We start from the raw sequence: 22,587 nt of genomic DNA, 5'->3' as shown, positions 1-22,587 counted from the left end.
CACGTGCCCTAGTCCTAAAAATGCTGCAGCCATGGTCAAGGGTTTGGTCCCAGATTTAAGAACTGATGCTCCTAGGTGTGACGAGAGATCTGGCATTCCTTCCAGGAGAGGGCAGCAGCCCAAGGCCTAGAACTAGTAAAATCAGTGCTTTCCTGTCACAGGCAGTTTCGATAGTCCAAATGAGAGAATTCTGCTATCCTGAGGTGCAGATAGAAGCACGCTGCTTTTATTTCACAGTAGGTGTGGAAAGCAAGAACTTTGCTTCTGATTAAAATATTTTGGCTAACCATAAGATGTTGCTTAAAAGAATGCAAAAGCTCAAACTCCACAAACTAAAGTGAGAAGAAAATTGTTAGATGAAAAGTTCTTCTAACCAACCCCACCAACTACAGACTCCTTTTTTATATCTACTGTAACCTTATTAAATTTACAGAATTAAAAGTAAACAAACAAAAGAATTCAGTAGGATTGAATATCACGAACCAAAGAATTTATAATTTTCTATTAAAAAACAGGGATAAGCATTTTTCCTGGCTTCACAACCATTAAAAAAAATTCTGACTTCCAGCACTATAATATCTGAACAGGGTATTTAACTAACAGATGCATCAGTAGGATCAATATGACAGTATTTATGTCCTTGAATAATTTCAGTTTCACTTCAGTTACTGAAAGGAGATTGTGAGTGTAACTGTCAACCTGTCCTTGCTAACACTGTGCTCTCCTAAACCACATCTCAGCTTTATACATTGGACTCCTCACGAGGTCCTCTTACTGCTGCACAACCATTCCATTGTAATGGGACAAGAGGAATTCATTTTACTTGTAATAAAGAACCACTCCACAGCCCTTATTTTAAATTTGCATTACATAGAAGCCTTTAAAAAGAAGGTGTCGTTAGGCCAGAGGAGCTGGCTCTGCAACATGCTTCTTTGGTAATAATATCTTTCACATTCTGTAACTTCTGAAATATAGGTATGACATAAACCCTATGGGGGCTCATATCACCAAGATACTGCTAACCCGAGTCCTGCAGCCCTTCTCATTGGGCACAGAGGGAAGACACTGCAGCCAACCACCTTCCCTTACTAAGCAAAGATGCTTGGATACTGTGCTCTGGAGTAATGTCCTGCCTGCAGTGGTAACCCTAGAAAGACTATCTTTTCATTTCGGTCATTAGATAATTTACAAAAATATCCTATGCTGTGATCCCGGCACAAAGGGCACACAAGAGCACAGGTGGAGATCTGCCTCGCCTCAGGAGGATGCTAAATGGAAACCAAAGAGCAGGTTGGTGATGCCAAGGGCAGTACAACAATATTTGTCTTTCTGAATTGGGGTCCTGGTGTTTGGAGAACATTTATTGTCACTCTGGGAGACCTGAGCTCAGCTCCCAGCTTTGGGACATGCTTTTTTTCAAACCAGGGCTGTATACTTTGGTTTTGGGCTAGAGTGAAGTTTTGAGGAAAAATACCTTCAAGATAGATTTTCAGCTACTGTGATGACACAACCACTCAAGGATGTCAGGAAATTTGATGGTCTACTTCCTGTCCTCCTCCCACACTGGTCAGGATGTGAGGCTCTGGTGTGTGATGAAGTTCATATTGCCTAATGAGCTCTTGCACATCACCTGACACAGTGCAAGGAATTATGTCCTGGGCTTTGCCTGCAGCAAATGAAGCTTGCCTCTCTTTCCTCACGTTAAATGTAATTTGCTGCAAAGTAGGTGCCCGTGTGTGTGCTGTTATCATGTGACAACGGATATTGTTGAGCTCCTGTAATATGAACAGTGCCTTTGTCCTTCCTGGCACAAAGAAAGGCAGGCTTGACTTCACAGAGCATGTAAGCACAGCACTGGCTGACATATAAGCTGGCCCAGTGAAGTCAATAAAACTGCTTTTGTGGCCACATGCTTAGCTGAAGCTGGGTCTCTGTGTTAAGGTGCTGGCACCTGAATCTCAGTGGACCAGGTAAGCTTTATGAGAAATACCACCTGGTGATCAAGTCACTGTGAGGCACAAACCTTATGTACTGTGTAGATGGTAAATAACTTCAAATTCTGGAGGCAGCATAGCTTATTCCTATGTTTCTCTTTTCTTTCTCTTCCTATTTATGTTAGGTAAAGAGGTGAATTCAATGAACAATATTTCATGTTTTCCTAAGGAGCTGCATTTGACACAGTAAGCAAGAACTCAATCTCCTGAATGAAAATTCCGTAACATGGTGTGGCTTGTAAAACAGGATAAATTTGGGCTAAAAAAAAAAAGGGAAGGAAAGGTGCTGAAAATCTTAACAGCAACCAGATAGGGATCTCCTGACAACTGCTTGTGTATTGAGAATCTTTTTAAGTGAAGCACCTCCATGTCTCTGCAACTCAGTCAGGGAGTTGTGTGCCTAGTTGTGTGTCTAAAACTCAGCAATGGGAGGCAGGCTCATGGGTTCTTCTTAATCTCAGCAGAACCAATCTTTCATGATTTTGATCAAAGAAATGCAATCCTGCAAAGCACAGGCAAGAAAACCAGATGCATAAAGCAGAGCAGAGGTCAAACTGCAATTCCCCAGAGGCATTAAACTCCCAAATTATTAGCTTTTTGTTTGTAAGATACTCTAGCTACAGAGAACAATATGTGTCAGACTTGGGCTGTCTTCCAGACTCCATGTCACCTCTCCTGAGAGTGTCTGAAAAAAACCCTGGTACTGCAGAACCAGAAATGTTTGAAGCTTGCCACCTCTGGGTGCTCCTATGTAGCCTTAGGTGCTTAAATACCTGCATCTGTGATCTTGAATAAATACTAGATTTCATGGAAAAATCCTGCTTTAAGTGCATTCACTTGTTGTACAATGGAGAACATTTTTCCTTTAAAAAAAAAAAAAAAAAAAGAAAAAAAGGAGGGTCTTTTCCTTGGAGAAAGATGAGGTTTGCAAACACTCTTTCTTGGGACACATTCACCCCGGAAGTGTTTGTGTGGGAATCATTGAAAATGCTGTGGGCTTCAGCTCGCTGGGGAGTGAGAGCTGTACTCCTGAGGCAGGTGACCGATGAGACACCCCTGGCAGCAGCTGATGACTAGTGCACAGTCAGAACAATCACAGCAGAGAAGAACATCTGAATAACCAGCAGGGTGGATACACAGCCAACAAACTCGGGGTGAATAATTTCATGCAAACAAATTTGTAAAACTGTCTGTTTGCACAACATGAGCTCATACTTCAGGACAAAATTTTTGCAATAAATTTTGTTTGTTGAAGTGAGAAGTGATGGTTCCGCTGGATTTTGGAGACAAAAGGAGACGTTTTGTAAGAGTCAGCTTTCTATTTGAGGGCCTGCTTTTCCTCTGCCAGGTCCTGTGACCTGACATACCTCAACCTCAGCAATGTTCTGACAGCTGTTGGGATGGGAAAGGCCATGGTCTGCCAGGTAAGAACCATATTCCAGGGTCACACTGACTGCAGCAGATCCTGAGGTGTGGCTACTGTGGGGGACTACCTGAGTGTCACAGCACACAAAGCACACTTTAAATAGCCCTAGGAGTACATCTCATCTCCAGAAGAGCAGGTAGGTAGCAGCAGCTTTGAATTCTGTGCTTGGGGCATCTGATCTCCAGTGATGCCTATTCTCCATCTGAGTGACTGGGGGACCACATAGGAATGTACCATTTATTCCCTCCTTGTCACTTACTTTGTGAACTCCAGAGAGGAAGATGTTACCTCTTTCTCGTGTTAGGATAAAAATTGCAGATTTTTTAAAAACTGACTGCCAAGAAGTTTTTAGCTTGATTTCTTCCCCAGTATCAAAAGAATTCAACATCACCTTGGAAAAAACCTCAACATTCTTCTTTTTCAAAATAAAGAAAAAATAGACTTTGAGAAAAAAGAAAAAAGTAAATGTACAGAAATACAAGAAAGCTCATTTAAAACTTCTCCTCTGATGCATGTCAAAGGAGATACAAATATAGGTTGTCACTTGCTCAAAAGTGCAAGCAACAAGGAGGGAGAGCACATTGTATCTCTAGCATGAGGATGTGAATGCAGTTCCATTTGTCAGCCATAGCATCAGGTTGCCTTCCAGAAAAACTGGCTACTACATGAGAGGAAAGGAGATCCACAGACTCTCTAACTGCACACAGACCTGCAGAGCAAAGGTAGTGGGATGCATCAGGGACATCATGGCTCTGTGTCACAGTGAAGGCTCCAACACTACAAACCACCATGCTTTTGATGAGGTAACCTGGAAGCCTTGCAGAGGAGTTCTCCTTGTGACTTCACAGAAGCACAGATGATGACAAGTTGCAAATTCACATGCAGGGAAAGCTTGCTAATCCTACCACCCACCCACAGGAAAACATTGCCACTGAAGGGCAGCTGGGAGAGCATTGCAGCAGGGCACAGGAGCTGTGCACAAGCAGCTTTGTACCAACCACATCAGTGCACTTTCCTGCTGATCCATTTCCCAGACCCTTCCTTTACTGAGCTTGTAAAATAACCCAAACCCACTAACAAGGAGGAGTTGATAGGGTGACAGGCTTCTGAGGGCCAGTGAGCCCGTTAACACCCTGACAGACAGTAAGTACCTCCATTAGCTTTTTATGACAAGGCTGCTTCTGCTAAGGGTCATCCAGGGAGCAGAGGGAAATACAGCATGGTGTGAAAGATGAGAGGGAAGGAAAGGAGGGTAAATGGAGGTGTCTGGGCAACACTGCCATCCATCAGTCAAGGCAAGCAGCTGTTGGACCCCCAAATGTAAAGGGGAAGGGACTAGGGTTGCCTATTTGTTTTGCTTTTGCAACATTCCCTGCACAGGCCATCACAGTCCCGTATTGCCATGTCCCCTCCTCCACAATTAGCTTATCCAGCACCCACTCCTGCAGGACACAGCCATGTCCCTCTGTGCTCTTGACTGATGACTTAAGGCACAGATGATGACTGATTTAAGGCACTTAATGTGGCAATGCAGCTACAGTAAAGAGCCTCTGAGCCTGAGTGGCAGGGTCTGAGGGCACAGGAGTTGGCATGGCCAGGAGGAGAAAATCGTTTCACCCTGCAGAGGCCCTGACCTGTGCTAAAAGCTGACCCATTCCCATCAGACTCCAAGGCTCCCAATTCACCCTCAAAACATGGTTTCAGTCCTGACACCTCAGATGTCTAGGAGAGTTCGGTGCAGAAAACAGCACATATCTGTGCCTTACACCCAGAACTGTCAGAGTGAGGCTCACAGCCAGCCTGGACAGGTTCACCAAACACTTATTCGTCCTGAAAGCTCACACAGCTTTACAATCCCCCATCACATATGAGGACCTCCTCCTCTGTTACACAGACACATATATAAACCCTTAACATACATAGCAGCCTGAATTTACCCCATCTTATTCACATAAAAGCACTGGCTTCCCCATTTTCATGCTTTAAGTGGTGATGGGTCCATAGCATTGGGCATGGCTCTATTCGCCCATCTCTGGCTTCTGCCATGAAACAGCAACCAGAAACTCAGCGGGACACTGGGGCACCTTGCTGGGGACAGAATAGAACAGGATTTTTCTGTAAGATTTTCTATTTTTCAGAATATTAGTGTTCTTCACCAAATGTAACACACAATTAAAATCCAGCTTTTTACAAAGCTTTCCTTCGATTGGGCAAATTTCTAACATTCAAGGTAGGATTTCTGATAACTAAGGGAGGCAGAACATTAAGGAAAAAACAAGCAAGATTCTGCCAACACAACAGCAGCGTGATGTACAGCATTAGAAACTGAGGACCGGGGCCAGCTCAAGGAAAGAGAAGCTAGGTCACTAAAAGCTTATATGAGTGGAAGAGGTGACCAAACACATTCATGGAATTTGCAGCTATTAAGTATCAAGAAAGTATCAGGATGATCTGGGAAAGCACCTGGTTGCAAGCACGACTACGTGTCCTGTTTTCAGACTTATTCCAAGCCATAAATGGGTACAGAGACAACACTTGGGTTACTCAAATGCTTAGCCTTTAGTGGCCTCTTGGAGCTAATTCACTTCCATATAAATGTTTAAATGTCTATTATATTAAAGTATATACATTAGCTGTTATAGTTCACTGGTCAGGGCTGGCAGATGGTATGGAAAGCTTAAACACAAGTTCCCTAATTCTCTCGTGAGTTTCAGCACAGGAAAGTTTCAGCTGTCATTGCAGTGAGAGACAAATCACGCAATCTTGAGATTCCGCAAAATCTGATTCCCCCCCCCAGCAGCTACAATTCTATGAAAAGCTGAATTAGCAAAAGGTGCTATAATATTATAAGCCAAGATATCACCCAAGACACTGGCAAATAGCTCAAAGGTCCCAAGCCCTATTTGCTGGTAACCATGGCACTGCAAATTCTGTTTGCTAAATACTGGCCCTGAAGGGAAGGCAAAGGTGAGAAGCTTGCAGGAGGCAGGCTATGGTGCATGTTGCTAAGCCACTGAGCAATAACATGTTGTGTGTTTCATGGGTGTGATGGCATCAGTCAGAACAGGCATGTGACTCAGCCCTACCAACATTTAATCAAACCTCCTAAAGTGCAAGGCTAGATTCTCTTCACATCTGTAGGAGATACCAGAAGAAGAAAATAAAATCCCATCAAGAACACCCTTTCAATTTAATTTTGTTCATAGAAACATCAAAGACGAAGCTGCCAAGCAGGCTAATTTTTCAAATGCTGGTTACTTCCTTGATGCAGGATAGCCAGGCCTTTTTAAGTTCATCCATCAATACTCAGTAAGTAGGAGAACAATTAAGTTCCAAGTCACCAGGAATAAGTTCTCTCAACCATCCCAAGCTTTGGAGATGAGGCTGGTGTCAGACAGCAGAGCAGGCAATGAGCTGATCCCTGAACTCCTGGGGCCTTAGGAGCCCAACTTCCATTAATATCCCACTGAGAAGCAAAGAGCTTTGATGCTATTTAAAAAAATTCAGCAGAGATCTTTGTGTTCATGAAATAACCAATGGGAAGTGGCCTGGCCATGCTCTGACAGCACTGCAGCTGGAGCCCAACAGTGTGGTAACTGGTTCAGCCTCCCTAAAACTCTACACTGCTTCATGAGGAGTGTCCTTTGGCCAAAAAAAGCCCCTTATGTCCCTATTGTGACTTTGAAAATGTTATCTGTCTACTCTACAGCCTAAACACCATCCAGGGACAGAGAAGAAGGAAAGCAAACAGCCACCAAGTGTTGCAGAGTAGATGCTGTCAGCAGCCACTCTACTGAGTCATTCCCATTCTCTCCAGCACACTTGGGTTTTAGGGCAGCATAAGGCTCTCTCCATTCACCTTTCCTGGTCACTCTATGCAGGTGTTTCTTGCAAATATGAGTGTCGAAGGGCCTCAAGTGCTTCTACAAGACACTAAACTGCATGTTGTTATTCAAAACCATAATTTACCAATACCAGCTGGCTCTTGGGATGAGCAGAAACATGCTGGGGTCAAGATGTGTAAATTAACCCTATTAAATTATTCTTCACTGGTTGCCTGTGCTGGTGAATGCAGTTTGCACATAAGTCATGAAGGGAGCTGCGGTGAGAGCAGGTGAAGGAGAGGATGAAGCTCCTGCTCCCCATGATTGCAGCGTGGTTAGTCTAGGAGGCACCAGGGCAAGACCTTTGCTGGGGAGCAGCTCCCACACTGATGCTCAGAGTGGAAGAGCAAACTCACTCCAGGAGTTTCACTTCTGCCTTACAGCTGACAGCTGTTCAAAAGAGATGAGATCAAGGTTTGGTGAGTGGATTAGGATGGAATCAAAGCAACTCTTTTCGATCCCTTCCCCCAGCAGCACGCAAAACTGTGCTAAGTTCACACTCTCTAAATCTCTTGATTCCTACATGCATCAGCTCTCTCCTTTTCCAGCACTGTAGCATAACCTCCAGAGACCTAGCTGGGTTTTTGTTTGGTTTTTTTTTTGTTGTTGTTTTTTTTTTCAGAAACTTTGCTCTCATAGCATTTTCAACTCAATTTAGGGCACCAACAAAACCGGCTCCTCTTCTTGCACCAAAACTATTAACAGCAAGCTTTCCACCCCACATCTGTGACAGTTTCTGGGATAGGTCAGCACCAAACCTCTGGTTTGGAAATTGGCTATTTTTCATAATATATGGCTCAGACTCAAAGGCCTGCATAGAGGATCAAAGTGAAGTTTGGTCCCATTATGTCAGTGGCAGTATTCTCATGCTTCATAAAGGTTCCCTGAGTCCTAAACCTTCAAATGTACCACCCACTGCAGAAAACCCATATCAAGGCTCAATACCACTGTTACACACCAAATGTCCAAGGTGAACTCACTACACCTTCCACTGGGAAATGCTAATTATGTGGGAGAGCACATGTATTGCTGCACGTATGGGTGCTATCCACAGCTTTCCAACTCCCCTTTTTCATTTCTATTTCTGTCTCAGAAGAGAAGTGGTCTTTACCATCAATGAGTGATGCCCACAGATCTCTGTAACTTATAGATAATGCAAGTACTAAGCATAGTCTGGGTGCCTTGAAGTTCCTATGGGCTAGAAATGCTTTTTCAGAAGATGCTGTACTGAAATTTAGATATAGCAAGAACATGCCATGAACATTAAAGAGACGGCAGATAGCTCTTCTCAGTGTCTGAAAGAGGGATCTTTGGATCCTTCACCTCACCACCACACCAGCAGCATTTTCTGTGGCCACTGGTTGGTCACCTTCTTGCACAAATCCACCTGGTGCATCCAGTGTTTACAGAGGAAAGGGTACTGCAAAAGGAAAGTCCACACTCTTCCCTCCTAATTAAGTTTCAGGACCCAGTTCAACCATAGCACTTCTTACTTTGGACTTTAGGGAGAGAACTGTACTTGGCACAAATTCTGCATGTTTTTTGGTCTATCTTCTCCACTCCTTATCAGATTGCATCCAACATCTGGATCTGTGTGCTCTTTGGAGCGGGGACTCATTGCTCACATACATATGGCAACTAGCAGACACCATCTCTGTAGTACTACACTGTCAGTAACAAAATACAGCAACGATTTTAAACAAAGACCCCTTACAAACCTGCTTAGTTTTCTGGTGAGAGTTCACCGAGTTAGGACCGCCGTGTCTTTTACTAACCACATTAAGCTCTTTTAAAAAAACAGTTTCTATATGACAAAAAGCCATAATTAAACACACAGCAGCCAAGGCAAGTTCATTGTATTACCTTGTTGAAGGCGCACTCAGTTAATCCTTGTGGAAAGTCCCCTCCAGTCCCCTGAAGTCATTGTAACATACACGCAAGTGTGCGTGCATGGGTATAAATAAAAAAATGCATCATGGACCTCGGTCACCAAATCTGGCCTTATTTGTAAGTGCTCCCCTTGCCACAGCCTTTTCTAGCCTTGACGTGATGGGGAGGAGGAAGGTGTCACCTGTTGGTGTCCTTGACAGATGTAAGTGTGGGCATGTGAGGAGAGACATTTTAGAAACAGGGAAGGAGGGAAAACTGCTCTAGGCAGCAATAAAGGGTCCAGCAGAGCCCCCTGATGAACGGTTCAACCCTGGACAGAAATGAAAGCTACCTGTGGTGAAAGGGAATGAGAGGCTGGAGAAAACACAAAGCAGTGCATCTCTGCTCTGGGAGCGCTAGAAAGTGACATTAAAGACAAAGCATATTCACCCTCAAACCTGCCTCTACATAGCCTGCTCAGATTAGTGATGATCAGAGCTTGTTAAAAAGTTTCTAAGAAAACATAAGGGAAATATGGCTTTTGCACCACATTCATCACACTAACACCGCAAGATCGTGAGATACATGGAACGTACCTCTCACGTAAGCTGCAAGGTCTGAGCTATTTTCTGGTGAAATTTTAAGATTTTATGGCAGGTTTGTATTTTGTTTATAATTGTTTGTGGTTTCCAAGAAAAAAAAACAAACAAACAAAAAGCCAGCTGTTCGGATGTAGCATTTTCCCTGAAAATTTGAAACAGACAGAAGAATTTGTTTCCTTGCTATGTTTCTTTATGTGCCTGAAATTACTGAAAGGAAGAACTTTTTCACATCACTTTACAAATGCTTGTCTCATCCTTCACCCATTTCATCATCTTATGCTCTCAGGGTTACACACATGGATAAACTTCACTATACATAGTGATGAGCATGATCAGAGCATCTGGAGTTCTGGGCAGTGCTGTAACGCAGCCACTAACAAGATAATGCACAGTTCAGCATCTGGTGTCACAACATTAGAGCAAAGGAATGGCTCCATGAGTCAATATATTAGTTGCTTATCTCTGGCTTTGGCTGCTTTAACCAGAAGTAATTGTATCCTTGAAGGTAAAAGAACATTGATTTAAAGTGTGCCTTTGTGCACTCATATACACACACGTGTGCCTGTGTACAGAGCCTCAAACAGACCTGCAGTGAGGGTGCACACAAAGCCCATTCTCCCATGAGTTAGCAGTGCCAGAAGGCCACAGGGAATGAAAAGCATTCCATACTTAGCTGAGTGCTGGGAACCTGTATTTCAAGTCATTTCTGTTTGCAGAACTAAGCTGAACTCCCCTGCAACCCAGGTGGGAGGCAGAGCAGTCCTGGCTCCCGGCAGGAACACCAGCTGCAGAGCTCCCTGTAGACCCTGCTCTCACAGAGAGTGGTTGCAGCACAGCCAGCCCTAAGAGGAAAACCTCCACATCAGGCAAGGGCAGAGCAAGTGCCACTGCCCCAAAGACCTGATTCTCAAAACATCAGAGACTGCAGCTCTGCTAACCCTTGATGAGCTGAAGGTCAGGGAAAGAAGAGTTTGGGAAGCTGCCTCTTAGTTTTCAGGGAGCAGGGATGGGTCCTTCATCCTCTGATGCCCAGGGGCATAAAAAGTGCCCAATACCTTATTTGAGCAGTGTTTGGGCAGCCCAGGATGTTCCAGTGTGGAGCACGTTTGGACAGCAGATCGCAAGTGTTCCCAACATGAGAGATGCCCCACTTTCTACACAAGCACACAGCTGCCATACCAGAACTGGGCAGAACTGGAAAATTATACCATATATTAATGTGGCATGTGAGAGGGTTATGGCTTACCTTTTGTTCTTATTTAATGAGAGGGCGAGAGAGGAGGGGGTTAAGGGAGGGGTGAGATCATGGTAGATGAAGAGAACTGGCTTGGCTAACTCTCCGTAGCCTGTAGCTACTGCAATATTTATGAAAGGGAAGGTGCACCTTGGCAAGCTAACCTGCCTGAAATTGGAAGGTTTCAGATGAAAGGGAAACCCTGTAAAGTAAAACTGAGTTGTGCTTGAGAGGAGCACGGTGGACGGGAAAGAAATCTATCTTCTCACCAAGAGTTTCCATTTCTTCCAATGCTTCTTTTTGCCCAAGAAAAACCCACAAAGGAAAGCAACCTGGCCAGGCCTGCCTGTTCCCAGAGCGCAGGAACCAAAGTGCCAACAGGCATCAACCTCCCTTCTCACAGTTGGGCAGAAGTCCTCTGGTATGTGCTAACACTGCACATTGCCATGCCTGTGAAGTTGGAAGGGTCCCATCCTGACAGTGGCTGATTTCTACTGCATTTTTCTGAATTTTGAGGTTATTTGAACAGATGGGGCAGGGCCCTTGGGTGTCCATTACAGGTCTGCTTTTTCAAGAGGAAAAGCTTGAAGATGCTATCGTGAATGGCATTTCCTGCTTCTCCTACAGTTCTTATTGACTTATTAAAAAAAAAAAAAAGAATTTTCTGTCAATGTTTCTTATTTACCAAACACTTCATTGGCACAGGGCTTGGATCTTCTTAGAAGAAAAAAAGCATTTAGATGATAAAAGTGTGAATGTCAGGATCCTGCAAAATATTCCCTTGATTTCTTTTTAGCACAAGACATGGAAACAACTTTGAAAAATTTCAGAAAAATATTTGATATAACATAGATAATTTTTAATTAAGATTTTGCCCTTGGGCAGACCCACAGCCCTGGCATCTTGTCTCTTATCTAGCAGCACAAGGCACTCCCAGTATCCTGTGCTCCCATGGAAGGAGCAAGCTCTGTGTGTGCAGGGATGGGTTTTTTTTAGTTGCTTAACTGTTTCCTCCAGAAAGGCAGCTCCAAAGTGAAGTGACAAATCACTGCTGGAACTGGAGGAGGGTTTATTTTCAAATTGGATGAAGAATCCAGATCTTTCTTATTCTCTCCTCCCACCAAAAAGAAGGGTTTCAACCAAACTGGATGAGTGGCTGCACTTTCTATTGCTTTAATTTTTTAAATTATAATTTCCCTAATTTGGATCTCAATCTATCAGTAAAAACAAAAGAGCGGTCTGAAATCTTCAAACAAGAATGGTATGATTTTTCCAGCAGTTTTTCTTATTGTCCCTCGCTTCCCACGCCAGCCCTGGCGCACAGGGGAAGGGGAGGAGAGTGCTTGGCACTCTGGAGGTTCTCACACCCCTCTCCTGTCTAGACCAGGGCTATGTCTGATTTTCTATCACCCCAAGGCTACAATTTCCAGCAAAGAAAGTATTAAATTCAAAACCATCTGCCCATCTCGGCTCCTTCCGAAAAGTCAAAACGCGTCAGAGGCCAAATTCCCACGTCTGGCATCAGAAACCCTCCCGTCCAATTTGCAGCTTTAACATCATCGTTGCTCAACCCATGACGTTAAACGCTCTCACAACGTGTTTGGGGCAGGGACAGACATTTATGTAAAGCTAGGATTTCATGGGGGCACTGAGAGAAGAGCGGGTATGCCATGGACCCAGTGGTGCTGGGAGTTGGGGAGGATTTAACCCAGTTAAATTTATTCCTTGTCTGACTCGCACGGCTGTCCTCTGACTTTTCTCTGCAGAGGCCTTTGGCTCAAGCTTGCCTGCTGCCAGGGTTTCATTTGCAGCATTAATCACGGGCATCTCTCCCTGCGGCTTGGTGGCAAGCCGGGGTCAACGCTGGTGTGCTGAGAAGGGAGGAGGAACAAGGAGAGTCAGTCAATCTGCTGCCTGGTGTCATGAGTGATTTATGGCCCGCTTCAAACACAGCCATTGATCTGTTCTGCTTTCCCCAGCACACTTGTCAGCATGTAATAAAGCCAATGGGAATTCCTGTGTGTTGAGTCAAAGAACTTAAGTGTGCTCAGATTTGCTTATTTAGAAAAACACACCTGAAGTCTCCCCATTTGGGAAGCAGCTCAAGATTTACAATCCTGCAGAAATTTGCAAGGGTAAGAACAAGAAATACAACCCCAACCAGCCCTTCAGGCAGCTGGCCAATTAATCTTTCCTTTGCTGTCTGCTGCTTCTTTGCCTTTCTGCCTTCAGCAGTTTTGGAAGATCTAAGCCAGGCAGCAGCGGTGACTTCCTCCCGCCTGGCCTGCAGTGAACCCCCAAGAGCCGTCCCGGACATGAACCCAGCCATTCCCTGGGCTGCATCTCCCATAAAGGCTGCTCTGGAAATCAACTGCTCCTCTCAGTGCCAGCTGACCCCTAGGCCAGGCCAAATGTCATGTGCTCCCCAGCAAGGCAAGGGGCTGTGTAGCCACCTGAGCTCACCAGCACATCTCCATGTTGGCTAGAACTCACAGGACCACCGACCTCAGCAGCTCTGGGACTTGGGGACCTTTCTAAGTGTGGTTCTCTCATCACCTGGCATTGCTGCAAGGAGGGAGGAGGTACGGGGGCAGACAAAATGTGACTGTGCCATTGGCACTGCAGGATGGTGCATGCTAAGGGACAGCATGAGGCACTGATTTCTCTTCCCACTGCTCCCAGAAGGTCACCTGAAGCCAGAGCCCACATGTGGGTTTGCATCCATGCCACGTAGGTTGAAGGAGTGCATGGACTGAAGGGCAAGAGAGGCACCTTGCCCAGAAGACAGCACACATGATGTCAGCAGGCAGTTAATCTGTTCTGCCCTTGCAGGATCTGTCCCTTATTGCAGCATCAGTGGCTTCTCATTTACACTCACCATCAAGAAGGAAACATTGCTCTGTCGCGTAGCATGGGTTTTACATTTAAAATACTGAAAGGGTAACACTTTTGTTCAGTGAAATGAGGGAAGACATCTTATTCACTTTCTTTGCTCTTGATTAAAAAAGAAATAATACCCCTACACACACAAAACAAATCCACATTTTCTCATGCAACATTTTAAAACAAAAAGTTTGCATCTTGCATCAGAAATATGATGCCAGCAAAATTCCAAAATTCTACTTGTCGAGAGTACTTTTCCTAAATGTAGCATATCCAATACATTCTTCCTTTTCTAATCAGAAAACATGGACTGATGAACCTAACCAGAAAGAAGATGACAAGCCCCAGCAATTTTTGTTCTGACAAAATACTTGCTTCCTCTGCAAAGAAAATTCCCATTAACAATTATTAGGCAGTAGAATAAATGAGATTGCATGACAGAGCTGTTCCACAGATCTCATTAAAAGTGCTAACCTAGGAGCATGTAATGATCTATTTCAGAGCACTCACAAATCTCAGCTCCTCTGGAAAGGCAGGGATGAACCACTCACAACAGGTATCTAAAAAGTCACAGAATTCCCAATTAGTGGCCATTGAGAAAATATTGGCCCCAGTTCAATGGATTTTAAATTTCAGCTACTGTACATGTCATAACAATCAAACTGCATGAAACAAGACACAGAGAGAGGCAGGTTCCTAAGAAATATTAACGCCAAGTCTGATTGAGTAATGAAGGAAAATGCACACCTATGGGACTTTCCGCAATTCTTATCAGTACTCAAAAACCCCCAAGAGACATACATCTTCCAGTCTCTCTTTTGTTTCTGGGATGAACTTCCCAGCACTCTGGGGAGGGGGGAGAGAAGTAGGAGGAGCAGAAAATCCTTCTTGAACAAAACATTGAATTAAATGCCAATAAAATGTTATTTAAAACACCCACTCACATATGGACAGCCTGAAAAGGTCAGTTCGCAGTGGTGTTGGATTCCCCAGTCCAGTACATAGAACAGCTTCTAGTTTGGCCGATCTGAGCACTATTTCCAATAAAGTCTGTCCTTATTATTGTATCTTCACATTTGAAGACAACCAGTAACACCCAAAGAGACAGGGAGAGTTGGTAGGAGGTGATCTTCTAGGAAAAGAGACCCTTTTATGGCCAAAATCATAATTGCTAGGACAGAAAGAGGGATTTCTTGCTTTCTGTACTTGCTTTCTTGCTTTCAGTTTTCACTTTCCCTCCCAAGTCACAATGGAACTGTCACTGCAAGTGCAGCAGAGACATCGAATAGTCAGCACTGGGATTCCCAGCATCTCTTGTGTAGATTAACACTACTAACTCCTTTGCCTTTCTGGGGCAGATTTTGTGGCTTTTCTTGTCCAGAACTCAAGTCTCAGGGTGATAAAACCAGCCAGCTTCTCCTGCTAGCAACACAGACACTGCCCCATCTCTGTAACAGAGGGAAGCTTTTTCCCAACAGATCCTGCCAGGCTAAATCCTACTCTAGCAACCAGCTGGAGTCTGCATGTAAACAGCACACACATCCAAAAGCAGCTGGGCAGCTTGTGTAAATGCTGGCATTCACAGCCAAGCCTTTGGAGTACAAAAATTGTCTGCAGCACAATCCTTGCAGTAGGGAGCTCTCAGATCTGCGATCAAGCCCAGGAGTGGTTTCTCTGAAGAATCCTGAATTAAATTGGTTGCAAGGGAAAGACTCTGTTGCCACACATTAGACCCTGACTTCAGTGTCAACATCCTCCCAACTGAGCAGGAATATGTCAAGAAATATATGGCATTGCTTCAGTGGGGAAAGGACAGATTTATGAGGATCTAAGGACATTGGTTTATACTGGCTGAAAACCTGGCCCTAAATATCTTACAAAATTTGGTAGAAAAGTGCACGGACTGCTTCCGAGAGCGATGCTCCATTCCAGGGCTTTAGAGGAAAGACAGAGGCAAATTTGAACCTGTGACTTCCCCAGAATCGCAGTAGAGAACCAGCAAGAGGGGGTGCTGCATTTGAAACAGTGCCAAACACTCCCTCACACTCTCCCAGATAAAGGGAGAGGAGTTGTTCTTCCACCTCCCAGATCAGACCTTGAACAAGGCAATTAATTTGAAGAGGGCAATTTGATTAGACTCAATTTTGCCTGGGGTAGAAAACACCCATTAACAAACATCAGCTAATGAGAAGGTGCTCCCTTGGCTTTCTGGCTTTGTCAGTTGGGAGCATACATGGAAGTGGATTCATTAGGGCTAAAGGTGACAAGCTGGGATTTAACACGAGACACTGTAAACTTGGTCTTTTTCAGACTACACATAGGAAACTACCCCAAGATGCTCAGCTCTTCATAATTCTGACAACAAGAAGTTGCATGGGCAAATAACAGACACCTGCCTGTGTCCCAGCAACCTTGGACGCTGCATCCCAGTGCAGCAGCTGCTGCACCAGCAAAAACAGTGTTAGTCACCTCCAACAAACAAGCATAAAACCATCAGTGGAAGTTGGGGGATACTGCCACTGTGGGGGATAATCTGATCAGGCCACAGCCAGCTTGTCTCCCTGGCTCAAATATCCATAAATCTCACATCTCTACACTAAGGAATGACCTTATAGCCACTACTTTCTTTTACCAGTTTAAATGTGGTTTGTTAAATTTATCCGAATGTCAGATGACAACCCTTCCTGGAGGACCACATAGGCAGAGTTACAGCAGCACTGGGTGCAGATGCAGAGACATTGGTGCTCAGTGCTGGGTGTGCTCTCCATCGAGGATTCTGGAAAGGGATCTGTACAACTGTGTAATGTTCTTGCTCAGTGACTGTGTGCGTGTCCACCCACTCACGTGGGCTCCCTCACCACTCTGCAGTATTTCCTAGGCACAATCTGATAGTGATCAGCCCACATTGTCACAGCCCAGGGTACACTGCCACCAAGCACATGCTTACACATTTAATCTGGCAGCAGAAGCAGCAGTGCCTCTCGGGACACCCAATACAGAGCCACTAAGGGGAAAACCGGCTGCCCCAATCACGAGGATGCCTTTGGGAGCATTTGTCAGTATTGTCATAACATGGTATCTGCTGGTTCACACACCAGAAGAGTCATTTAGCACTAAATGGGTAACATTTTGACTAACTCTAGCTGTTTGAGCCAAGCTCGCAGAGGACCATGGTACACATCACTATTGCACACCCCTATTGGGCTCGAGTTCACAGCACCCCTTTGAAAAAACCTGGAATATCTGCTTATTGTGCAAATTGTAACAATAGCCTTTGTGCCCTGCCTGTGTAGTAATGGAGTGTGTTTAAGCCATTGACTATGCTGGGTTCCTTGAAGTTGCTAATGGGTTAAAGCTGGGACATCTGGTGAAACACTAGCCTCAGCTGTTCCTCAAATGACATCTTCTTGGGTCAAATTTATCTCTTCTCGCCAGTCCATCTGCTCACAGCCTGTCAATGATAAACACTTGAGAGCCACAGAGCAAGCAAGGCAGCAGACAGCAGTGAAGGACAGCATCTTGGAGTCTAACTAGATAGTGATATGGGAACAAAAATAGCCCCCATGCGTTCCCCCTCCCAGTCATCTTCCTCCCATTGCACTCCAGGGTCAGGGTCAGGCCAGGGAAGCACTTTGCCACCCGGAATACAGAGCCCACACCAGGCCACCTGAGGGCTAATAAGAGACTTCTTTGTTCCCTAAGGCAACAAAGAAAAGGCCAACACACTCAACTTCAACACACTACTGTACTTGCTCATGCTTCAAATATCCAGAGGGAATGGTTCACACCCATGCTGCCAGCTGGTGAATGTTCATTTCCTTCAGTAAGGCACTCCAGAGCCTCCTGACCTTTACTGGCCACCCCTGGCCAGTTCTGCCCATATAGTACCAGGCCAAAGCAATGCAGAAAGAGGCACAGGGGAGCTGGAAGCTACCAGAGAAGGCACAGGACAAATGTGCTCCTTAGTTCCTGAGGAGTTTGTGCATTCAAGGTCCATTTCCTCCTGGCCCATGTCTCTAGGACAGACATCTTTCTTCCAAAAGGCAATGACCCTCACTGTAGACATGACTATAACCTTGCAGAAACTCCTCTCCAAAGCACAAACTCAAGAGCCCCAGATCACCTGGCAGCCTGTAAAACAAGGTGGGTGTCAAACACGGCCTCCCCCACTGCTCCGAGGGGATTATGTGTCTGAGAAGGGAATAGTATAAAACACAATACTGTAAGGATTCCTGGAGCTTAACTGGTGTGTATGAGAGTAGGCAGAGAGTCACTTCACATTTAGGGTACTCTGGGAAAAGCAGATTAAGCTTTCCTTGGTGACAGCTGACCAGCAACGACCTTTGAAGATATATTAACCTGAGGGGTCTCAGTCTGGTGAATAAATCTTTTGGTTTAAAATGGGCAGACACAGTGCAAAGACCATAGTTTGTCCCACGAGTTACGAGGGCATATTCACAGTTAAACAAGCACTCTGTGCTCTTCTGTCTTGCTACCACAGTGATATCCTGCAACTAGTGAGGATCAGTTTCAAGTTGGTGCTTTTCTATGCAATCAGAAATTTCTACCTTAAGTCACTTGGATTCTTTCACAGCAGTGTCATAACTGCACTGTGCTATTGCAGTGCACCTGCTTGTGGCCCAATGCTGCCCAAAACACAGCAAGGAAACATCATCATGACCCCCATGAAGCAACAAGGCTTCTTGGCATGCTACGAATACCCTTGAAGAGAAAAAGCTCTTTCACCCTGCCAGTGCTATGCAATTGCTCTAATGAGCCACACGACTATAAGAAAAGCATTTGCCTTCTCCTTCACAGGCTTCTCCACATCCCCAATTAACTACATTAACATTGTAGCTAGCCCCCTGTCCCTGGCGCGTGCTGGCAGCTGGCAGAGCCCACGTTTCAAGACGTGCTTGATGCATTGCTGCACAGCGGATCAGGAGACAGACATTTTAGTGTGCGTCAGACACCACATTTCTCCATCCTTGAAACTGATCCTGCCCGAGTGTGCTCTCTGCACAGCCAGGACTTTAACCCGAGAGCGCAGCTGCATTTTTAAGTATCATGTTAATACAGTGTTGTGGTGGGGATTTTGTTCAAGGGAGGATGGCTCTACTCTGACCTTTGGCTCCAGAGGCATGCTTTAAAATTAAAATCTTGGTTCCTCCGTGACCCACCACTTATTTCTCTCCATTCATACAGTAGTGTGATTTTAAAAACCTTTTACATTCTCATCTACTAGTGTGCATAGCACTTCGTACATGCCCACAAAGGCCACGAGAAGAACAGTATGTACTCTAGTATTTTTAACCCAATAAGTCTTTTATAGATGCATTAACTCAAAAAACAGAGAAAGACTTTGTTATTGTCCATCCATCATAGTGGTATCCCAGCTCTGAGCTTGGGGTCAGAGCCACGGATCAAGAAATTACATTAAGCCAACAGCAGAGCCAAACCAAAATGCTCCTTTAGGACCCTGGACTCTGGTGAGGAGGGAGCAAAGAGGATGGTGGCCAGGAAGAGCAGGAGCGGTAGGAATCCTGCTCTTCTTCTGCTGCCATGTGCTTCTGCTTCACTGTGGCAAGTCCTCTCCTCACCATGAGCTTGCTTCTGCTCCTGCACTGCCCCATCCACTGGGCAGCAGGTAGCCTGGAGGCATGGCCATCCCTGCTGTGCATCCCCCAGCACAGCCGCCCGACTTCGAGAAATTAGACTTCCTTATGCTTTTAATTGTGCTACCCTCTAGTGGCCAATCCCATCCCCTTGGAGCTCAGATCACTCCTGGCCGAAGAGAAACATTGGACCACAAAGCTTCAAGATTAGAAGCAAGCTGGTGCTGTGCAAGAATGACTTGCACATCTGAAAGGAGACAGAGACCTGGCAAGGTCAAACACTAGCCCAGAGGGAGTATGATCCACTACCCCATATCTGCTTTGATCTCGGGAAGAGGGAAGATCCCACTGCTCAGGCTGAGAGGTCTTGACTTGAGCAGGGTGAAGCCAGCTCAATACCAGGTGCTTGCAACACAAAAAGCACCACCAAATTTTGGCTCTTGGCAGGCTCTCCCAGAGAACACACTTCCTTCCTCCTCCCTGCTCGCTTCCCCGCTGTCTCACACCAGGCACTCCAGCAGCTTAGATGTGAGCAGAAACACTCAACACGTCAATAAAATGGGTTAGAATTCAAGGAACGTCCTTGCAATTACCGAGATAATTGCTACATTTCAGAACCAAACATTACTTAATGGCACACAATTATCCTGTGGCAGGGCCTGCAATGGCAGCAACTAATTGCTTAACTAAAGACTTTCTTCTTTCCACCCTGTGTCAACATGTATGCATGCAATTAGGCCACTGGTGCAGGAGAGCAGATACCTGTTGTGAAAAGAGGGGTTAAGTGCCAGCCACAGCCATATTCCAAAGCTCAGACGACAGGTGTCTTGCCTCAGACTTTATGAGGATGTGAAATAGAACCTGAAAAGCCCAGGAGGGAACAAGGATACAGATTTTTGCTTTCTGTCTCTGAATAAAGAACTAAAATGATGGCACAATGTGACTAGTGCCCCTCTTATAATCTGATACACCCCTCCAGGCTCAGCTGCATGTCAGTAGCCTTTTCATAGTTTATCTGTATTCAGAGTTCACAGATACTGGCAGAAAGAAAGAAAAAAAATCACCTGCCTAGCAAGCTAATAGAAGACTTTTCTTTGGTTACTTTCAAGCTTGCTGTTAACTTCTTCACTGAGCATCTCTCTCATGTGAAAGAGAAGCAAAGGGAAAATAGGTGTACTTTCCTTGTTATTTGCCATTTTATCACTTCTTCACAATTCTCTTTACTATCTCAATAACTTCCATGAGCAGAATCTTTCACTTTGCTTTGACACAGAACTACTCCCTGTCCTCCGAGCTCCTATCCTCCTCCCTGTCTTTTCAGCCCCTCCTCAATCTGAGGTAGAAATACAAGACCCCAGATCAGGCCTTTGTGAAAACATCAGGTCTTGGTTTCTACCCCTCACTGCTCTTCTTTGTTTTGTTCCCCTGACCAGAAAGGGTTCACCACAGAGCAAGCCCTAGGCCTTGTCTCCTGAACACTGGCTACCCTGGATCCAAGGGTTCTTGGATCCAGAGCCTGTTCAGCTCTGCTCATCCTTTTGCAGCCACGAATTCCCAAGGCTGTTTTGTTGTTCAATTACCAGCTCAACTCCCTCCCTCTTCAGGGACTCTTCACTACTCTTCAGGACATTTTTTTTCTACAGTTCCTCATAGTTTCCACAGCAGTGGTAAATAAACTAGGGTTGACTGCCCAGCTCAGAGACCTCCTTGGATTCCTTCAGTTTTATGGAAAACTGTCCATTCTCCCTCTGTTTTTTTAAGTTTGACCATTTCAAATTATAGTCACAGTTTACTCTCGTCCTTCAAATTACTGAACAACTCTGTGAAGATTTGAGACAAAGGCTTCAAAACCCCAGAGTTATAACTTTCAAACCTCTGTTTTCCTCTTTGCCACATGAACAGCTCTCACAGACTAAAGAACATAGACTCCTCTCCAGAACACCACACTGGTTTGTGCTCATTTCTCCCCGTCATTTAAGTCCTGTGTGTGCTCTTTGCACTCATATTTCACTTATAAGCCAAGAAAGGGAACAGGAGCCGTTGGGGCACAAAGATTTTGTGACTCAAACTGGTCACTTAGAAAAAACACAACTCAGAAAGGGAATAGTTAACATCCCCTAAAATTAAGGCAGTTTTATTGCACATGCCTCAGTTTGCTAGCAACGCACCTTCTCCATTTTCACACGCGCACACACGGGCTAATTGTTTCACAGGAGTAACCTCACCTGCAATTAGCCACTGCTTCAAGTCTTTGATCTTTACAACTCTCCAGAGGACAGCAAGATTCCCACAAAAAAGCCCTTTATTATTTTATTCCACATCTGGGAGTGACCCTCTGCTCCTATAGTTATTAAAAAAAGTCCTTACCTGTTCTCAGAGATTTCCACTGAGCTGAGCGAGGCTGTAGCAAGGGGAAAACTCACTTTGGGGGATGGTTCTCACAGGTGCTAAGGATAAGAGAGTACAGCCCCAGTCTGATGGCCTTCACCTGCTCTCTGAGCAGACTACTGCTTTGCTGGCATCCTGAGCACCAAACCCATCCTGGAGATGGACTTTTTGGGGACATGCCTTGTCTTGCTGATTTGTTTCATAGGGTCATTTTTATTTGTTGGAGCTATTGTCTAATTCAAAATTAAGGAATTGTTCCTTTCCAGGGAGCTTACCTTAGCCAATAGAGCTCAACTACATACCGTGGAGGAGAAGACATCAACATCTGATCCCATAGCACACACTGAGGCCAGGGGGTGCACACAGCTCCAGAAGAGCCAGTTCCCAGATTTTGCCTGGCTGTTTTTACAGGGAAAGGGTTGGGGCACAGCAGGTAGCTCAGAGGCCTAAGCCAAAGGTCTGGTCCCAAAGAAAACAAAACATCAGAGCCTCTAGGCTCTTAATTAACTCTATTAGAGTGATAATCGTGGCCTGCCCAACCCCAGGGGAATGGAAAAAACCCTCCAGTGTGAGATGTACATAAAGGTACTGGACTGAAACATGAATATTTTTACCCACTGTCAGTGGTTAGAAGGCAGTGTGGGGTGGGGTGAAGGTGAGAAGAAAAGATCCTAAGCTGAAGGAGGTTCTGG

Source organism: Manacus candei, unplaced genomic scaffold (genome assembly GCF_025592945.1).
Source record: "Manacus candei isolate 608988 ecotype Guabito, Panama unplaced genomic scaffold, ASM2559294v1 h1tg000015l, whole genome shotgun sequence".
NCBI classification, from domain to species: domain Eukaryota; kingdom Metazoa; phylum Chordata; class Aves; order Passeriformes; family Pipridae; genus Manacus; species Manacus candei.
The sequence above is the reverse complement of the archived record's forward strand: the minus strand, read 5'-3'. Positions refer to the sequence as shown.